At 40.3% G+C, this 6,638-nt stretch overlaps 1 long non-coding RNA gene across 1 annotated transcript; it reads right to left on the bottom strand.

Annotated features, from left to right (window-relative positions):
- Positions 1-527: 527 nt before the first annotated feature.
- On the bottom strand, positions 528-1,263 carry LOC120640473. Its single transcript, XR_005661815.1, has 3 exons — positions 1,096-1,263; positions 865-960; positions 528-766 (listed from the first exon to the last, which is right to left on the bottom strand). It is a non-coding gene; the product is annotated as an uncharacterized LOC120640473 (long non-coding RNA).
- Positions 1,264-6,638: the final 5,375 nt, after the last annotated feature.

Below are 6,638 nucleotides of genomic sequence, written 5' to 3'. Positions count from 1 at the left end.
CGGCAGCCATGTACGCGCCTCCCTTGAGATATAAAAGGGAGGCACTCGCTGTGTACAGGACAGCTCCAGACGAACACAAGCTCTCACACTCTCGTGGGGAGGCAATACAACACACAGTGGACGTAGGGTATTACGCTCCGGCGGCCCGAACCACTCTAAATCTTGCTGTGTTCATCGTGTTTTTGAGTGAGATCGTTCTGGAACTAGCTAACCCCTGAGTACACACCATCTGGGCTAGGGCGGGTGCCTTCCGCCACCCGGCCGTGGTTGCAGCTCCACGACACGGCGCATAATTGATATTTGATAGGCGAAGAATGTAGTATAGTTTATTTTGAAATTTGGACGACTCATTTATGATAGTGCATGCTTGCCTATAAGAGTGTATCAGACTTTTCTGTAATTGGAGTTGATATAATATATATTTTTAATTCTGAAATGTGTAACATGAATAATTCAAAACCTATCGGGGGGGGGGGGGGGGGCGGCATGTCCCCATGATTTTTTTAAAAAACATGTGGAAGTCCCTTAAAAAAACAGTATTATTGCATTTTGCTTCCGTTCAAGGTAAAAGAAGGATTATATCTAATTTTACTACATTGCAAGTTTATTTGCAGTATCTAAATCTCTTTTGGTGCGGTGTTCTCCCATGATATGGTTAGACTTGAAATGCTTTGTCAATCTCTAGGTCGTTTTTTCGAGCAGCCGAAGGACGTGTCCTATTTCGCTGGACCAGGAGCAGACGCTGATTTTGTGTTGCTCCGTCCAACTGCATGAATTACAAAATATCAATATTGGTTCTCATTAGTTAAGTTGATGCGACCAATAGTTGAGGTGCAAGACATATATTGGTTCAAGTAAGCTTACAGGACGCATTCTCCAGGTCAACCAAGTTTGTTTCGGCTGGCCGTGCGATAGCAGTAGTAATGTCAAATTGTATGGGGAGAGTCTTGCCGCTGAGACCTGATGGACAATATTCAGTTAAGTATGTGTTCAGAAGGAATTATGTATCACGATGCAAACATAATTATTATTTTTTCGATGATTTTGCTCAAATGGTTTGCTCTGTCGCTTGATAAATGTACATTCTTTTATTACCTTCATATAATAGTGTTGGTGTGGTACCATTACCAGAATCCCCTGATCTGCGTTCACTTATAGTTGTGGAAGAGTCACTACCAGTCCCATTGAGTTGTACATTCCGAGTCACAGTCTTGTAGCCTCCTTAGAATCAACAATATCAATATCAATGCTTATAGATATTGGTGTGCAAATTATGATAAATTTCTTAGGAAAATCTATAAAGAATACCATGCTACTCTGCTACTTGTGATATTAATGGCAATTTTCTAATGTAGCTGTTTCTATCTGTTAAAACATGGTCTTCATTGTTCTCATGGTGACTAGATAAATTTGATCCATTGTTTTCAGGATTGCATGTATGAAACGAGGCCAACTACGGCAATATCAACACTATTACTGTATTATATTATGTCTGTAAGTATTGTGTACTTAGGATACAATTAAATTTGGCAAATATAGTACTTATTTCCCAACATTTCACTAGCATGTTTGATTGAATCCTCCAATGGAATGCTAACCTGACTCTTGCCAAATTCGAACTCGTTACTGTCTGCAGCTACTGTCTGCAGTTCTGCACAAACTATCAGCAAGCACCATAGACTTCATTGTTTCTGCCGAGAAATGTCTAATGCGTGGAGAATGACGAATGCTTCATACTGATCACTCCAATATCCATACTGTCGAGGTAAAGCACCTAAAAGGTGTTCCGGAATTATGTTATACCATTTTATTGCGTTTGAATTAAACAATATCAGCAATGATTAGTACATGGTATATGTGAAGGAAATTATATGGTTACCTGCAGGAAAATGGAGCATCCTGTAATATTTGACACTTTGTTGCTAAGCTGAAGCTCATTCTTTTAGCTTGACGACTGCCTGGAATAGCTTCTTTATTACATAATCTGACCAATCGAAATCTCCGATGCTTGATGGGTCCACAAGAGCATCCCAGTAATCCACTGACACATAGTCATATTTGGAGCCAGGTGATAATAATGTTGACATTATATATATGACAAATGCTACTTTAAACGCATCCTGGTCAGATTGTGTCATTTCATTGCCATATTTTCTTTCTAAAACTTCTTGTGAAGCTTTTATACTCCAGTTTTCCCGGGTTTCTGTACTAAGGTATAACCCCATTACAGTTGCAATGATATCCTTCCGTGGCATACCGCAATCAGATATACTCTTTCCATTGCATGATATTCCGAATACTTTTTGAAGATCTGTTTTGCTTCTTTAATGTGTTTTGTGGAGTCAATACCAAGTGTCTGTGAGAGTGGATCTACTCTGCTCATCAGCCAAGCTGCAACTGCAAACCGGCGGTTTATTTGCCTTATTAGTGAGGGGAATAACAGCAAACCACCAAATCCAATTGACTTAACTAAAGACCTTTTCCTCTCATCGAAGCATGATATAACATCATATATTTGCTTAATTGATGACCGAGTTGAAGCAACAATGTAATCTTCTTTCATTATTCCCAGTGGTAAATCCACTAAACTCGAGGTAGAGCTATCTTGAAGGGAATAGCTGCGATGCAATTACATTGTTTTTCACTCACTCTTAAACAATTGTTTTGCAGTAAGTAAATGAAAGTATGCCCGTATTGATACTAATCTGTAATAGAAATATTACACAACATACCTCGAGAGCTCCATATGGTTCGTCTGTAGCAGAGCTCCGTGCAGCAGATCCGCAAGACTTTGGATTGCTTTTCCTCATATCTTCTTAAGATTTCCTCTTTTCAGATTTGCGGAAAGCTCAATTATAACCCTATCCTATTTGTACTCACTAAAATAGCCACGGGTCCAATTTCATTCAATTGAACGAATTAAGCTGGAGGCCGTCCGCATGGTTGCGGGGCGGCTTCGATGGAGGGGCGGTGTAGTGTGCTTTGGGGGCCTGGAAGAGCCGCTGGGGGAAGGGGGAGTGCGCGGGTTGGCCCCTGAAGGGGAGTGGGAGGGTTGCGTGAGTTGTTCCAGGAGAAGAAAGTTTTCGGGAAGATGTACAGTGCCTCGAGCTGTTCCTCAAGTCGGCAGTCCTACAACAAATGCTACTATAGTGGTTTTGTTGTGCGTGGTGTGAACGCGTCTTCTAAACTCTGGATAAGCAAACAGGCTAACCCTAAGTTATTGAACGCCGTAGCTTAACGGCTCGTTGCTGCACGCATCTTGGAGTATTCATCGACGGCAGCGATTTGCTATGGGTACGTACGCCATAGGACACTAAATCCTCGTTGTAGGTTGTTGGGATTCGATCATACAATCGGGCCGCCCCGTCCCGCCAAGAAGATTAGACCCACCGGCAGTTTCGTGTCCCATCGTTAGCCCGCCAGCTACACGCATTTGCATCTGCGAATCCATTTCGGAATCCGACTCCGATTCCATTGCAAATTGCAGCACAGATGGAGGTCCCAGAAATTGATCTCCATTTATTCGGCTCCTAGTAGCATTTTTATTTTGCGTTCACTGATCGAACTCTGATACTGTTTAGGCTCGTTCTAATTTTTATGAGATGGAGATCATCACTGAATCGCTAGGTAGGTGTCATATATAAAAGGTTAATATTACATTTTGCTCCTCATTAAAGTGAAGTTCATGCGCTGGAATATTAACACTCGCAAATGTATCAATGCCATCTTATTCAAACTGTATTTCAGTAAATGTTGCGATCCTATTGTTCGTAAGAATAGATTTTCCATGATTAAGGAGCAGTTGACTTGCAAGAACAGAAAATTCTGGACACTGAAGAATTGTTGGAGCTCTGAATACGTACTGAAGAGTGTTGCTTGGGATTCAAAAGGTTTGAATTCTTTCAGATTGTTGACGCTACAGTCATTTTTCAGAAAATAGAAACGTCGGGTGTGGTGGCTTTGCTACAGTTTACAAAGTAATTATAACCCCAAATAGAAAGAAACTAACAGAGTGAATGCTTATGTAATATCCTCCTTATCTTTCAAATAAAGTGCTATGTTTATTTCGACAATATGTTATTTATACTTTAGTAGCCATTGCAGGGTCAATTGCCTAATGGACTCATGCTTGCCGTCAAAAGGATGGATGTATATGCTACAATATTTTATTTCAGCAGTGAATTTCTGCTTGCAAGGCTTCAGCATGCCAATCTGATTAGATTATCGGGTTGGTGCATCCATGAAAAAGAAGGGATTTTAGTGTATGACTTCATGCACAGGGGTAGCCTGCACCGGTTCATCTTTGGTATGTTTTTCCTGGGACCTGAATTATTGTCGTAGTATCTTAAACTTGTTTGTATCTAGTTACATTTTTAATATGAATGACCAGGGAAACTACTGTTTCAGTAGATTCTTGGAAGAGTTAATATGAATGACCTATTATCATAGTTAATCTGAATCTATTCTCATTTTGTGTTTGTGGTATTGGCAGAGTATGGAAATATCTGAATCTATTCTCACTTTGTCAACATTAAGTATGATGAATATTACTTATACACATCACTTGGTCAGCATTAAATACGATGGGTACGCACACTATTGGAAAACAGGCCTTCAGAACCGGTTGAAGAAGGCCATAGGTACCGGTTTTTCAACTGGTACCCGTAAACCGAGACCATTGGCTCGGGTCTAGGATACCGGGTAATCCAGCCGGTGCCTTTGGCAGCCATAGGTACCGGTTGAAAAAACCAACCGGTGCCTTTGAGTCTGCCACGCTGACGCAAACGTGCAGCCTTTTTGGTACCGGTTGGTATTTCCAACCGGTACCAAAGAGTTTTCCCCGTTTATCCCAAATTTCTTTTTTATTTGTTTATTCTTTGAGAATTGCTATGCGTACCCGATCGAGCTATACAGTACTATACGTATACATCCATCGGTCGTGTTAGAGTTCAAAGAATATTCGAAATTATCTAAAAGTCAAAGGCAAGAATTTAATTAAGTTAGCTAGCAATTACAATATATATAAAAATATACAAACAACACGACATCACATTTAGAAATATTTACAAATATACAAGTCATGTTTATACTGCAGTTACTAGTCCCTCAAGAGTTTGAAGAGGAAACTCTATTGATGTGTCTGTCATGGTAGAACTCGCCTCTAGGATCCAGGATCTCCTTCACAATGAATCCCGCGAGCTGCTCGCACACGGCGTTAATCCGATCAACATCGAAAGCAGCATTGTAGATTTGCGACATCTATCATTTTTGAAAAGATTGATATATATTAATTCATCATGTTAGTATAATTAATTGAACATAGTTGAGAACGGTATGGACATACTCTGGCATCCTCCAAAGTTTCTTTCCCGCATTCTACTAGACCATATATGTAGTCGCATACATAGTATCCACACCAATCAGTTCCTTTTTGTTGTCTCGCACACTGTAAAAGAAATAAATTAGTTATTCTATATTTGTGTACGCCTATGCAGAACAATTGATATTACTTAGAGAATTGGACGCGACCCAATATACCGGAAAATCCATTCTAACTTCCAATTGCGACTTCCCTTGACCGACTCCTTTGTTCTTCTTTACAAATTGTTTCCACACCCTGCGCAGGAAATTAACTTTGATGTTGAATAATTGATGTAAAAATGAAAAGGATTCGATAAGTACACATTGTACTTACCTGTTCAATGGGTCTATGAAGTGTTGGATTGCAGCATGTGGGCAGCTCATAGAGTCGAACACTGTAAGATTGCCGCTCTTCATGCAAATTACGAGAAAAACCCAATGATAACTACAGATATATATACACAATCATATTAGACTTAGCATTTATTTAGGAATATAAAAGAGGTTTGAGTCGACCAAGACTTACCCATAGTTGTAGGGTATCATTATATAGGATTTGTAATGTTGGCGCATCAGGGAATAGTATATGTTTTGACACGTCTCCTTGTAGTTGTCGTTAAGAGTTTTCTGGTTGATTAATAACGGCATCATGAAGCTCACCTGATGATGCCATCCTTCTTTCCAGCATCTTTGAAGCTCCATACTGAATGATAAAATACAAATTATGAAGTGCACAGAGTTATTTACGTTGATGACAATCTAAATTTTTTTGATACTTACAGAACCCAAATGGTGATGATAGAGATGTCTAGGGCTTGTCGCTGATATAAGTGATGTAGAAGTTCGAAATAGACCCAGAAGTCGTCCTCCCCATGATAGAAATCGTGGTCGCGATACTTAACTCCAAACATATCCATTTCTTCGTTCGACATGCGCATGTACCATCTATGTAAATTGAACATCTGTGTGCCTAGTTTGATCTCCTCCTCCGCAGTGACAAGAGGTTTTCCAAGCTTGAAAGGATGAGCAACAACTTTAGCGATTGGGATATCTGTCGTCCACGCTGCTTGATCAAGCGTGAATCCTGTTTCACGAAGAAATTCCGCCTCTTGTTCATTTGGTTGCCTCCCCACCACGAGGGGCTCGAGTTCCTTCTGTACTGAGCCTAGCTGAGGAACAGTCTTTCCACATTTCTTATTTTTCTCTGCTGTTGTGCCTTTATCAGCGTGCGATCAAAGTCCGAGGGTAGTTTTGTCGGTCTTGGTGGGTTGTTCAAG

This window comes from Panicum virgatum, chromosome 7K (genome assembly GCF_016808335.1).
Source record: "Panicum virgatum strain AP13 chromosome 7K, P.virgatum_v5, whole genome shotgun sequence".
Classification (NCBI taxonomy): domain Eukaryota; kingdom Viridiplantae; phylum Streptophyta; class Magnoliopsida; order Poales; family Poaceae; genus Panicum; species Panicum virgatum.
Note: the sequence above shows the minus strand (reverse complement) of the source record. Positions and strands in the feature narration are given on the sequence as shown.